The sequence below is a fragment of the Sciurus vulgaris genome (genome assembly GCF_902686455.1).
Source record: "Sciurus vulgaris genome assembly, chromosome: 3".
Lineage (NCBI taxonomy): Eukaryota > Metazoa > Chordata > Mammalia > Rodentia > Sciuridae > Sciurus > Sciurus vulgaris.
Window position 1 is genome coordinate 69,853,197 of NC_136463.1, and position 13,389 is coordinate 69,866,585.

General features: G+C 45.3%; 1 long non-coding RNA gene across 1 annotated transcript in view; it reads left to right on the forward strand.

Moving 5' to 3' along the window:
* The first annotated feature begins 2,101 nt into the window (after positions 1-2,101).
* LOC306657271 overlaps positions 2,102-13,389 on the forward strand; it is a 190,266-nt gene continuing 178,978 nt past the window's right edge. The window contains exon 1 of the long non-coding RNA XR_013762748.1: positions 2,102-2,161. This is a non-coding gene — a long non-coding RNA (uncharacterized lncRNA). The remainder of the gene's footprint in view (positions 2,162-13,389) is intronic.

Consider the following 13,389-nt stretch of genomic DNA (forward strand, 5'->3'; position numbering starts at 1 on the left):
AGGGATGAGCACCACCTGGGGCTTCCGGATGCTTAATGAGAGATTGCAGACTGAATTAGGAAGTAGATCAGACCTACCCATGGAGTGGAAAAATGGAAGGGTTGCCAGAACGCTATGCACTGTGAGTTGCTGCTCCTGCCTGTATGGGGAACGCTTTCTGAGGTTTTAGATACAACAAGAGAGGAAAGAATAAACAACCTGACCCTGTTCCTGCACATCTTCGGGTGTTCTGGAAATACGGCATCTTTTTTTTCCCTCCCCTCCCCAAAGTCCTAGACCTGAACATACTCCATTCACATACCCAGGAAGGCACCCCATTCATCCGCTCATTTAATACCATTTTTTTGCATTCACTCATTAATTATGACTGGGTCACCCAAATGAGCCCTGCCTTTGCCAGGTGCCCAGCATACAAAGATCAATCAGAGCTTCCCTGTGCCCTTGAGGTGTCTGGAGGTTAACGGAGCATGGCTTAAGGGAGCATTGCATTGCATCAGACAGAGCCCAGCGAGATTAACACATGCAGATTGAGTTGATTCCAGGAAGGTTTCTCTATGTAGGGGCTGATCATAAAGGAGTATGGCTCTCACTCCCTCCAGGGCCAGGGAGGCTGTGACGAGAACAGTCCAGGAACCCAGCAAGAGAGGAGCCATGTTCAGTCAGTAACCCCACAGGGAGGGAGCCAGACCTTCTGGATGCTCGGCATTGGCCAGCCTAAACAGAAACTCCAGAGCGCATGAGTCCATTGATTTGGTCAACACAGTCCAGCTTCCCGGGACTGGGGGGAAAGTAGAGAGTGGGTCTGGAGAGGGGAACATGGGTTTTCCAGCATGTGCACTTAGGACTCACTGCAATGGCCATGACTTTAGCACTGTCTGTGGTGAGAATGGAGAGCTAGGGAGTCCTAACAGGGAGTTCTTCCTCCCAATCCTCTGATCTCACTCCACTCCATTTCCAGATTCACAGGGGTGGGGTTGATCTCCCTGGTCTCAGGTTCACACACCTCCTGTCTTCTCCAGGACCATTTCGTATTACTCCACTACTTTGTTCTCTAACCTCCACCACTATGAAGCATTTACCTTTCCCTGAACACTCAATACGCCCTCTTCTTGTGGGCCTTGAACCTGCCAGTTCTTACCCGACTCCAACCTGAGAGGCTCTTCTCCCTCCTCGTTGCCTGGATAACTCTTAGATGACCTTAAAAATCTTATGACCTACTTGAACATCAAGATAGGTATAGAGAGCAGGGCACAGTGACACACACCTATAATCCCAGCTACTCAGGAGGCTGAGGCAGGAAGATGGCAAATTTGAGTCCAGCCTTAGCATCTTAGAGAGATCCTGTCTCAAGATTAAACAAATAAAAAGGGATGGGGGATGTAGCTCAGTGGTAGAGTACTCTGAGTTTAATCCCCAGTACCCAAAAAAATAAAAAGAGGTACAGAGAGAAGGTCTCAGACACCCACATAACCACCACCTGTATTCAAGAAATGTTGACATTTTGCTGTATCTTTTACAGAGCTATTTTTTTTTTAAAAGAAATAAAGCATCACAGACACAATGGAAGCATCTGTTGTATTTCTTCCCTTCCTTGGAATAGTATTTTGAAGTTAATGAGTGTTCACCTCTTTATGTTTTTACACTTTTGAAAGAGATCTCTGCCTTAAAAATGTATATAATTATCATTTTATATATATATATGTACATACATACTTTTATAGTATGTATTTTGCATTTGGCATATATGAGTGTTTTCCTGTGTTGGCTCTGTTGGTTGTGCATAGTCTTAAGAGATTTTACTGGCTCACTATAATGATGGGGGTCAAGTAATGATGTCTGGCCCACTCTTGACTTCAAAAGAGTAGCTTTCACTGAGATTTCATAGGTACCCAAATCATAGTATCTACCAAGTCTCATTGCATCTCCTCTGTTGCCCAGACTAACAGTATGACTGTTCATAGCCACGTAATGTTCTAGGGAAAGAAGAGGCTGCTGTAATCTTAGCAACTCAGAAGGCTGAGGCAGGAGGACTGCAAATTCAAAGCCAGCCTCAGCAACTTATTGAAGCCCTAAACAAATTAGTGAGACACTGACTTTAAATAAAAAGAAAAAGGGCTGGGGATGTGACCCAGTGGTTAAGAGCCCCTGGGTTAAATCCCTGGTGCCCAAAAAAAAAAAAAAAAAAAAAAAAAATCTTTGAGCTCATATGAAAACACACACACACACACACACACACACACACACACACACACGCATAATGGTGTTTTATTCAACAAGGAATTACATGTATGACAGTGGTCCCATAGATCACGATTGAGATGAAAGCCTCTTATTGCCTGGGAACGTCATAGCACATGCAGTCCTGGTGTGTTTATGGTGATGCTAGTGTAAACAAACCTACTGTGCTTCAGGTGTAGAAAAGTGCAGCGATATAATTACATACAGTATGTAATACCGGATAAAAAACCACTATGTTTTTACTGTGTATTGCTATTTATATTACAATGCTATACTTTCTATTGTTATTTTAGAGTGTACTTCTCCTTATGAAAAAAGTGCACTGTTAAACAGCCTCAGCAGGTCCTTCAGGAGGGATTTCAGAGGAAGGCCTTGTTGTCGTGGAAGGTGACAGGTCTGTGCCTGCTATTGCCCCCGTAGACCTTCCAGTGCCATGAGATACGGAGGTGAAAGACAGTGATCTGGTGATCCTAACCCTGTATAGGCCCAGGCTAGTGTGTGTATCTTTGTTTTAGTTTTTAATAAAGGTTAGTAGAGTGGAATAGACATTATTACCCCACGTGCACATATGACTGCATGACCAATGTGATCCTGCAATATGTACAATCAAAAAAATGAGAAATTATACTCCATTTATGTATGATTTATCAAAATGCATAAATGCATTTTACTGTCATGTATAACTAATTAGAACAAATTTAAAAATTAATAAAAAAAATTTAAAAGCCAAAAAAAAAGAAAAAATAGAACTAGAAATAGCTTATAAAATAAGGGTACAAAGAAAGAAAATATTTTTTTCTACAATGTGTTTGTATTTTAACTCAAGTGTTAGTACTAAAGAATCAAAAAGCTTTTAAAAATTTAAAGTTTATAAAGTAAAAATATCATCATAAGCTGTGGTCTGCTTATTATTGAAGAAAGAAAAAAGGCTTAAATAAATTTACCGTAGCCAAGTGTAAGCGTTTATGGAGCTTATGGTGCTGTTCAGGAGAATCCTAGACTCCCCATTCACCCACGGCTCTCTCACTTCTCACCCCAGTCCTGCCAGCTCCATTCATGGGTAAGTGTTCTCTAGAGGTCTAAATCTTTGGTACCATATTTTCTGCTGTATCTGTAGTAGATTTAGATACTGAGGCACACAAATACTTACCCTTGTGTTACCAGTGCCTATAGTATTTTCTGTAAGCAACTTGCCACACAGGTTTGCAGCCTGGAAGCAATAGGCTGTACTGCAAAGCCCAGCTGTGCAGGAGGCTACACCACGGAGGTTTGTGGAAACACACTCCGCGATGTTCACACATGACAGATTACTTGATGGTGCATTGCTCGGAATGGTCCCCCTTCATAAAGCGATTCATGACTGTACTCAACGGGTCACAGGGTGTGTGGGGTCTGTGTGTGCAATAGTGCCAAATTGGTCTCCAGATCGATGTGTCCATTCACACTCTTGCAGGAACATCTGAGAGTCCCTATGAGGACTTTGCTTTTCAAAATATTTAGGTTTCAAATTTCAGGGCAATATAAATATTCTGGGAGGCTGCACTGTAGAAACAGCACTGAATCAGTGAGAGAAGATTCCAGCCATGGCTCCTCCCCTGCCTGGCTATTGGACTTATGCAAATATATTTTCCTCTCTGAGCCCCAATGTCCTCATGTTTTAACTGAAGGATGGGGCTAGAATGTCTCTTAAGTTCCTCCTAGCCGTAACCTTCTGCAATCTGTGCTTTAAATAACGGCTGGCTTAAGAGGGTGAGCGAGCTTGCGTCCACTGATGCATGCTCTCCCTCATTCATCAGGTCCTTACCCTGTCCTCACTGCATCCTAGACACCAGGCACCTGTATAACATGACCAGGCCCTGTCCTCAAGCACCTCACACTTGGAAAGGAGAGAGAGAGACCAGCAAATGGAGCAGCTCAGGCCCATGGCATCGCAGGTTAGGGATGGTCAGGAAGGGCTTCCTAGGGGAAGCTATCCTTTGTCATAAGGGTGAGTGGCAGTCAGGCAGGCAGAGTGCAAGGAAGGTCATTCCAGGCAGAGAAAGTGCTAGAGGCTGCTCTGGGCATCTGAGGGTGTGGTAAGCAATCCAGTGTGATTGTGCTGTTAGGTGTGGTTGGAAGGGTGGCCTGACATGAGGATGATGGGACTCGGCCATGGCCAGGAAAGGGTGTCCCTGCTGCATTCAACACCCACGCCTCCATCTCCCTGCTGCAATGCACTTCTGTTCCTTCCTAGCTCCTCGCTTGATTCTCATTCCGAGTTGTCTCTTTGACCCTTTGAGTCCCTTAGTTATTACCCTCACCACTGTCCTCTGTCAACGCAGTTTTTAATTCTTGCCCTTTCTGACCATGACTTCACTAGTTCATCATGTCGGCCACCAATATTTCCTTGTCCAGATCTTCATCTCTCTTGTGCCTGTTCTGTAAAATTCCTACCATGTATGAGTTGAGCGCCTTCCATCTTCTCTTCTACTGAGTTGCCCCGGGGGACTGGGGCAGGCGTGTCCCTTTTTGACTTCATGATTTCTGATGGCTACTAAGCCTGAAACACTGCCTGTTTGGGGCTGCCTTGGTCACCTCTTCTTTTCATGCTTGCTAGTCTTCACAGTGGTTGGTTCAAATCTTCACACCTGACCCCAAACTTCCCTTGCTCTCCTCCCACCTGAGTATCCGCAGATGACCTCCTTCCCTACTCTGTAGTGAAAACAAAGATCACGGGACAGGAGCTCCCTCAGCAGCCTGGCCCAACACCTACAGATGAACCTATGCTGGTACTTCCTTCCTCCTTCCTCTTTGCCGAACTGTGCTCTGAATCCTTGTGTCTCCCCTCTCCACGAGGAGGCTGTGCCATCGATCATTCATTCATGAGAAGGCGAAGTCCACAATCTTTGTCCTCTGCTGGGTCTCCAGTGCCTTAAACAGTACTGAGCATACAACAGGTTTTGAGAAATATTTGTTGATTGATCTCTCTCCTCTCTGCCTTTGACCTCTGTCTCTCTATTGATTCATTGCCCTTGAACCTGCTCAAGGTTTCTTCACCATTAAAATGAAAACGAAAACCTCTTGACTGGGTGCACCTTCCCCCGGGCTCCAGCTCTGTGTCTTACTCTGCTGGCAGCTTGCACTTGACGGAGTGGCCTAGGACCCTGTCACCACTATATGGTTTCCTGCTCACTCCTCTGTCCCCTGCCTAGGAAATGGCTGTCCCCCATGAGCTTGTCTCTGCTAAGCACTTTGCATGCCTCAAAGTACCTATAGTCTTGGCAGTGGTCGACCCTGCTGGCCTTTCTCTCTTGGACTCTTCTCCTGAATTCCACGACCACCCAGCTCTTCAACTCTCTGCTGTGGTCTCTTATCTTTTCCCTCCTGCAAACTCCTCCATGCTCCAGCCAGCTGGATCTCTCAAATGAAGGCAAATTGGATCATGTCACTCAGCAGAGGCTCTGTTGTCCTCTGGATGATGTCCAAAATCTTTCCATGTGGTTGTTGAGACTCAGCCTGCTGGGCCTGACCATGAGAAGCTCTGAAGCCTCATCTGAGGCGGGTGTTGGGTATCATGTGCTCCCATCCACTGGAGGATGGCTCTATTCTTTCACCTTTACGTTTTGCCATGCTGTTCTGTTTTATTATTTGACCCTCCATCAGTTTGTTCCTAACTTACTTGATTTCAACCCTTACTCAACCCTAAGGGCTTCAGATCTTCTGCTGGCAGGCCTAATCTTATGCTAGGGTTGGATTTGCATTTCCAAACTTGTGCCAACGCTTAGTAATATCTCAGGTTCTTGAGAAGTATTTTATGGCATACAAAGTGTATCTGCACTGATTTTTCCCAACTGATTCTCTTAATGTCATGTAGGGACTCTGACCCAGGAACAGATTTGGGGTTCTGCAGGTGGAAGAAGATGCCAGATGCAGTTGGGGTGATAGACATACTTAATTCAGTGGTGGCCACAGCCTCCAGCTTTAGCTCCCAGCCAGTTCCATTTCAGTCCTCATTTTGCCCCCGTTAGCTCATTTCACCCCTGGTAAGTCAAACAAAGAATGCATATGCCAACAGGTAACATAGGGCAGGGGGGATGCTCACAAGTTAATGTTTGTGACCTTGAGTGGGTCAGAGTGTTTCTGGCCTTGACTAACTGTAACACAGCCAGTTTAGTGTGTAGTGGCTACACACTAAAAATATAACAGACTGCCTCCAGTCTTGGGGAGGGAGCCTAACTACAGCCACTTTGGGTCTGCCCCAACATGGCTCCACGAGGCAGGAATAGCCCTGTGAGTTCCATTTCACAGACAAGGAGACTGAGGGTTGGAATTTCAAAGACCCTAGGTCACACAGTGAATAGATACTGGATTTGGGTTTGAACCCAGGTCTTCTAACTCCTAATCCCTGCTGTGTCCTTGTTCTCTAACCCCTCTCTGCATCCCCTGGTGACACTGCTGCTCACTGTTACAGAGTAGCATCGAATCTCTGTACACCAGCCTTGGTTGGTCTCTAAGTTTGAGACCCACAGCCCTAAGAGGGTTGCTTGCCAGCCTCCCTTGGACACACCTGTTCAGGATGTGCCTGGCAAGAATCAAGAGTGGACAGATGGTGGGAATACACCACCACCAAATCTCCTTGTTCCTTAAGATGCTTTCCTTCACTCCACTTCCCCAGTGAACCTCGGATGGTCTGCTGACATGACTAAAAATAAATGATGAGGAAAGACAGAGACAGACAAGGCAGGGGACTGTGGAGAGATGGCAAAGAGGCAAGAGCAGGGAGGGAGGCTTTAGGCTGAAGAAAGACCTGTCAGAAAAGAACAACTACTGCTGAGTGGGCCTCCTGTGTCCCCACATGATGTAGATCCACCCAACCTCCTGCTACCTCCAGTCCAAGTTACCTCCTTCCATTGCTGATTAATAAAACCAGCATCACGAGTCCTGGCATGTAGCGAAGCTCGGTGTGGGCTCCATCAAGCCCACCATCTGCTTTTAATCAGTTTTCCACTGCCCCTTTGATTGCAGTTTTGCCCAAGTCTTGTCCTGATAGGTCCCCTGATACGGTCACACATCTGGGCTGCTTCCAAAGGAGCTGGAGGGCCGTCAACCTGAAGATGGTCTACGAGTGTGGGCTCTGTCCTCGGACAAAGTCACAAAGTGTTGCTGTGTTTGAAGAGAAGGGATGGAGGCAGAAGAGTCTCACCTGAGCCACTGGGGCTCTGCAGCAGCAGGTAGAACCAGCCCGCTTCCCACCATGGGATCTTCGTAGCTGGGTGTGCGCATGCAAATTACTGAACCTCTCTGGGCCCCGTTGCTTCATTTGCACAAGGATTGGGATTAAGGGATTTTATTGTCTGGCAGTCAGGAGGGAGACTATATGATTTCTTTATTTCCTTTTCCAGGGTTATATTAGGGTGTTATGGTTTCTTGACTGTTCATGCTCCAGTTTATGACCTATGAGTCAGATGCTGTCATGATTCATAGGCAGATGCAGTAAGCTAAGTAGTAGCCCCAAGATGTCAACATTCTACTCCCCAGAACCTGTGCATATTACTTTATATAACACAGGAGACCTTGCAGGTGTGCTTGAATTAAAGGTCTTGCAATGGTGACCTGAGCCTGAGCTATGAGAATGGGTTTGTATTATTTTAAATCATTAAATTTGTGGCGATTTTTTATAGCACCAATAGGAAACTAATATGGCAAAACTAATTTTATCCATAAGCAAAAGGAGCAGCAGGTTATATGACTCAATTCAAGGCATGCAGAAAGGTCTATCTCAAAGCTGCATCCTGCATCCTAATGGGTGCTCCCATTAGAGACATTCCTTTGAGCCATGCTGGCGAAATTCCCACTGAAATCCACTCCCCTCTACAGCAGCACTGACCCAGAGAAGCATAACACAAGCCATAGAGGTCATTTTACATGTTCTAGTAACCAAGAAGACTAAAAGGTGAAACCAAGTTTAATGTAATGTATTTTATTCAACCTATTATATTTAAAATGTTACCATTTGAGCAAGTTATCATATAAAGTTTTTACTGAGATGTTTTACATTCTTTTTTGGTGGGGAAAGGGAGTATTTTGAGTGTATTTTGCATTTATAGCGTATCTCGGCTAAGACCACTCCCACAAGGTCAGGATTTGATCTTAGATCCAATTGGCACAGTTCTAAAAGGTGAAGAGTCTCAACTCCTAAGAATGGGTCAGTCCATCACACTTTCTAATTGACCTTGAGTGTACAAGGGGAGGTAATGTCTGCGTAAGGAGCACAGGAGACTCTCTCATGCGTGGTCATGCATAGCAAAGACAAGAGCTTGTAAGAAGTATGGCTGAAACCCAGGGGTGCCCCTCCCCTGTGGGGGCCAGTGGGGAGAGGGTCGCTGAGCACAGTGGTAAAGCTCACTGGGCACGCTGCTCTGTAACTTGTCTTTTATCCTCTTCATGAGGATACAATTAGTATGCTCTGTATTTTTCAGTGTCTTTCAAGTGCCCAAGTGCCCACCTCAAACCAATAAATGATGAGAGGTTTACACAAATGCCTTTCCTTTAGGTCATTTCATCTTTCTTTAGAGCCAGCAAGATGTCTGAGCCCCCTGCCTGCTCCCCAAAGCTCTCCGAGATGGAGCCTAGTCTCCCCAGTGTTCTCTCCTTTGCTGCCTCTCCAGGGTCCTCATCATTCCAAGGAATTTGCCTCTCATGCCCTCTGGGAGATGAGATTAGGATCAACAGAACTTGGGATTGTGGGGGATATTTTGGATCTTAAATAAAACGTTCCACATGACATGCCTGCCCCTAAGCCTGGTGCACAGAGGGTACTTTTCCTTGAGAGAAGATGCTGTTAGCATGGTTGCTATTAAATGACTGAGATGCCTGGCTCTGGCTTGGCAAGGTCAAGCTCCAGAACTGGACCTGCTCTCTGCAGGTCACTGCATCCAGGTGCAGTGCCTTTTAATTGCTTGCCACCCTGACCCCAGCAGTGATGCCACCTCACCTGATGGCCATGCTCATCTCTTTTGTCCCTTCCTGGTTTGCTGTAGCTCCCATTGGCTCATACTGACCACCCGTCCACTGCCTCCTGGGATGTCTTTCATCATTTCTTCCCTCACCCAGATCCAGAAAGCCCCAGATGCCATAAAATAATAGCTGACACTGACAAGTGCTTGTACTTGCCAGGTAGCGTTTTAGTGACTTGGCTCATATTAACTCTATGTTGTGGGTATTTGCATGATCTCCATTTTAGCATAGATGCCATCACCGCAGTACAAGAAGTTAACTAACTTGTGCAAGGTCCCACAACCATTGTGGGAGAGTCAGCTTTGAATCCAGGCAGTCTGACTAGAGTTCTTGAACTTGTGGCATGAAACTGCCTCTGCTCCTGGAGCCTGTTCCAGCACCTAGCAGGTGGTTTGAGCTCCACAGGAGCTGGTTGAAAGGAGTGGATAAATCTCGTTTGTGGCTCTGACCTCAAGGGTCAATCTTCTTTGACATTCTGATAAAGAGGGTACTTCAGTCTCTGTTGGAAATTTTATCTGAAGGGACCAGAGTAGGGAGAATATCCATGACCCCACCCTCTAAGGTGACAACTTACATCTCATTAGAGTGTACTTTGGAAGAATGTCCTGATATGTAATAGGACCAGAAGAAGCACAAACAGCCTGAAGGGCGGCCCAGCTAACCTTTGGGCCCTGGACACCACCAACTCTTCAGTGTCCTGAGCAGTAGCCTAGGAGTGGAGAGGAGGCTGCTACTGTCCTCCCCACTCCCTGCTGCCAGAGCCAGCTCTCCCCACTAGTCAGCTTCAGCACCTGAATCCAGGAGGGGCCCTTGAGGGAGGAGGGCGGGGCTGTGCTGTGTCCTGAGCCCCCAGTTACAGCCCTGCTCTAGGCAGAGGTGTGGTGGGAGGGAGATGTGGGTGCAGAAAACCCAACTTTTGAAACCATCCTTCACTAGTGAAACAGGTTCTTTTTTCTTATTCCTATGAGATTTTTACAAAAATCATCAGATGTGATTTTGTGAAGCTTCCTTTGAAAGCCACTTCCTGACAAGTATTTCAGGCCAAGCAGAATTCATTTCTACCTGGGGCCAAGAAGAGAGTTCTCAAAAACCAAGCACCAGGACCTGCAGTGGTTTCCTTTTGCTGTAATGTGAAGTTTAGGACCCTCCGCTGGGCATCCAAGCCCTCCAGTGATCGCCTTTCCCTTGGCACCTGCTGATGTCGACCAGCCAGGTGACCAGGAAAGCCCGAGCTAGGAGGGACCTGCGATGGATCCTGATACAACCAGGGCTCCCGGACTCAAATTCAAAGGTTGGACATTTTATTTCATTCGTGGAATTTAAAATGAAACAAGGGGGAAAAATGGGATCCCACGAAAACAGAAGGGAGATCAGTGAAGTAGAGGAAGGGGATTGAAGGGGAGGCAGGAGGAACAGGAAAAGGGAGGGACTGTGGAATGAAGGGGACCAAATCATGCTGTAGACATATGTGAATACATCCCAGTGAATTCCACCTTTATGTTTATTTCTAAAGCACCAATTAAAAAAAAAAAAAAGCAAAAAATAAATAAAAGGATGACCAGAAGAGTAGAGGAAGCGGAGGAGGGGGAGAACAGTGGAGGTTATGGAGCAAATTATATTGTATGCATGTATGGAAGTGTCAAAATCAACTTCACTACTATGTATGGCTATAATGCACAATAAAAACATTTTCAAAAAGCCAGGGCTCAGAGAGGTTAGGAAATCTGTCTAAGATCATATTGGTTTTGGAGTCAGAGAACCTGATTTCAATCCGGGGTCTTCCATTTATGAGCCATGTGACCTAATGCAGGTGATATGACTTCTCTAAACTCTGGCCTCCTCATTTGTAAAACGGGGACAATAACAGCAGCTCCCATAGGGTTGCGAGCAATAAATGGGAAAATGCATCTATTTCTCTGTGGAGCTTAACTGTGAGTTACAGAGTCAGGTGTTGCTTGACAATGTCAGAGGCAGAGGCAACCCTAGGAGCCCTTGTCTGTACCATCGTGCCTCCCTGCCATGGCTCTGTTCCAGAGGGACTGGCCTCTAGTATGGCCTTCCTCACCTCCACACCTTCCACAGGCTCGCCACTAGTCTTGGGGAACTCACTTCTTCTCTTCCACTTGACTAACTTGGCAAGAGTACCCTGCAAACCTCAGTGTGCATACTGTTCATTATTCCCATTTGCATCACAGTCACCTCTATGATATTCAAAAAGCAGTTTTTTTTAAGTTCAGAAATGTATTTACTTTTAATGCATTTTATCTGCAAACCTTAAAACACGTTTATTTTGGTACTTGTGTTCTTTTGCTTGCATTCGGTGAATATGTAGGTGTAGGTGGATTTTGGTTTTATTTCTCATTATGATAAAATGCACATAATGCTACCATCTTAATCAATCTCAGGATATGGCAAAAGATCATCATAAAGAATTCTTTTTTTTTTTTTTTTTTTTTTTTTTTTTTGCAGTGCTGAGGATTGAACCCAGGGCCTTGTGCTTGCAAAGCAAGCACTCTACCAACTGAGCTATATCCCCAGCCCAAGAATTCTTGCATAACCCCACTATATCCCTAAAACTCAACTCCTGCCAGACCCTGAGCCTTTAGCTCAGGCTAGCCCCACCTACCCACAGGAAGGAGTTCTGGGTACCATTCCTCCTCAGAGTGAATGTCCTGGGCCTTCCAGCCTTGCTTTCTCAGTCCTAGAGATAAGCCCATGATAATGTGAGCTTGGCATGGAGTTGTTCTTTCTGATGTGCATTCTTGTCAGAGCTGACGCTGAACTCCTGAATGCTTGTTTTAGTCAGCTTTTCTCGCTGCTGGGACTAAAAGATCTGACCAGGATAACTTTAAAGGAGGAAAAGTTTATTTGAGAGCTCATGGCTTCAGAGGTCTTAGTCCATAGAAGGTTGGCCCCATTCCTCAGGGCTCAAGGTGAGGAAGAACATCATGGTGGAAGAGTGTGGCAGAAGGAAGCAGCTTGTATTATCAGGAAGCAGAGAGAGACTCCACTGGCCAAATACAAATATATACCCAAAGTCATGCCCAATCCCTCCTCCTTTAGCCACTTCAGTTACCACTGTTTGTCCCTATTAGGGGATTAAATCACTGATTGGGTTAAGACTCTCACAACCCAATCATTTCTTCTCTGAACCTTCTTGCATCGTCTCATACGTGAGCTTTCGGGGGACACTTCATATCTAAACCATAACAAGACTCTTTGCTGATTAGTCTAAGAAGTTCATCCACTTGTCTGACCTGGGCAACTGTGGTCACAGTCCCCACCCTTGCCTGATTACATGATCCCTTTGGCCACTGTGTTCTCAACCTTCTGTATACAGAGTCCCTGCCCTTCAGTCTCAAAAGAGACCAAGGAACTAGACAGACACTTTACAAAAGAAGATATACAGGAGATTAATAAATATATGAAAAAGTGTTCAACATCTCTAGTAATAAGAGAAATGCAAATTAAAACAACTCTAAGATTTCATCTTACTCCAATTAGAATGGCTATTATCAAGAACACAAACAATAATAGACGTTGGCGTGGATGTGGGGGGAAAGGAACACTTTTACATTGTTGGTGGAGTTGCAAATTGGTGCAGCAGTGTGGAGAATCCTCAGAAAACTTGGAATGGACCCACCTTTTGACCCAGTTATCTCACTCCTCGGTTTATACCCAAAGAACTTAAAATCAGCAAACTACAATAACACAGCCACATCAATGTTTATAGGAGCTCAATTCACAATAGCTAGATTGTGGAACCAACCTAGATGCCCTTCAATAGATGAATGGATAAAGAAACTGTGTATGTACACACACACACACACACACACACACACACACACAATAGAATATTATTCATCCATAAAGAATAATGATATTATGGCATTTGCAGAAAAATGGATGGAACTGGAGAATATTATGCTAAGTGAAATAAGCCAATCCCAATCCCCCAAAACCAAAGGTTGAATGTTTTCCCTAATAAGTGGATGATAATATATAATGGGGGTGGGGGGGAGAGAAGAATGAAGGAACTTTAGATTACGTACAGGGAAATGAGAGGGGGTGTATGAAAAATGGTGGAATGAGACAGACATCATTACCCCATGTGCATAGGGTAATGGTATGAATCTACATTGTGCACAACCATAG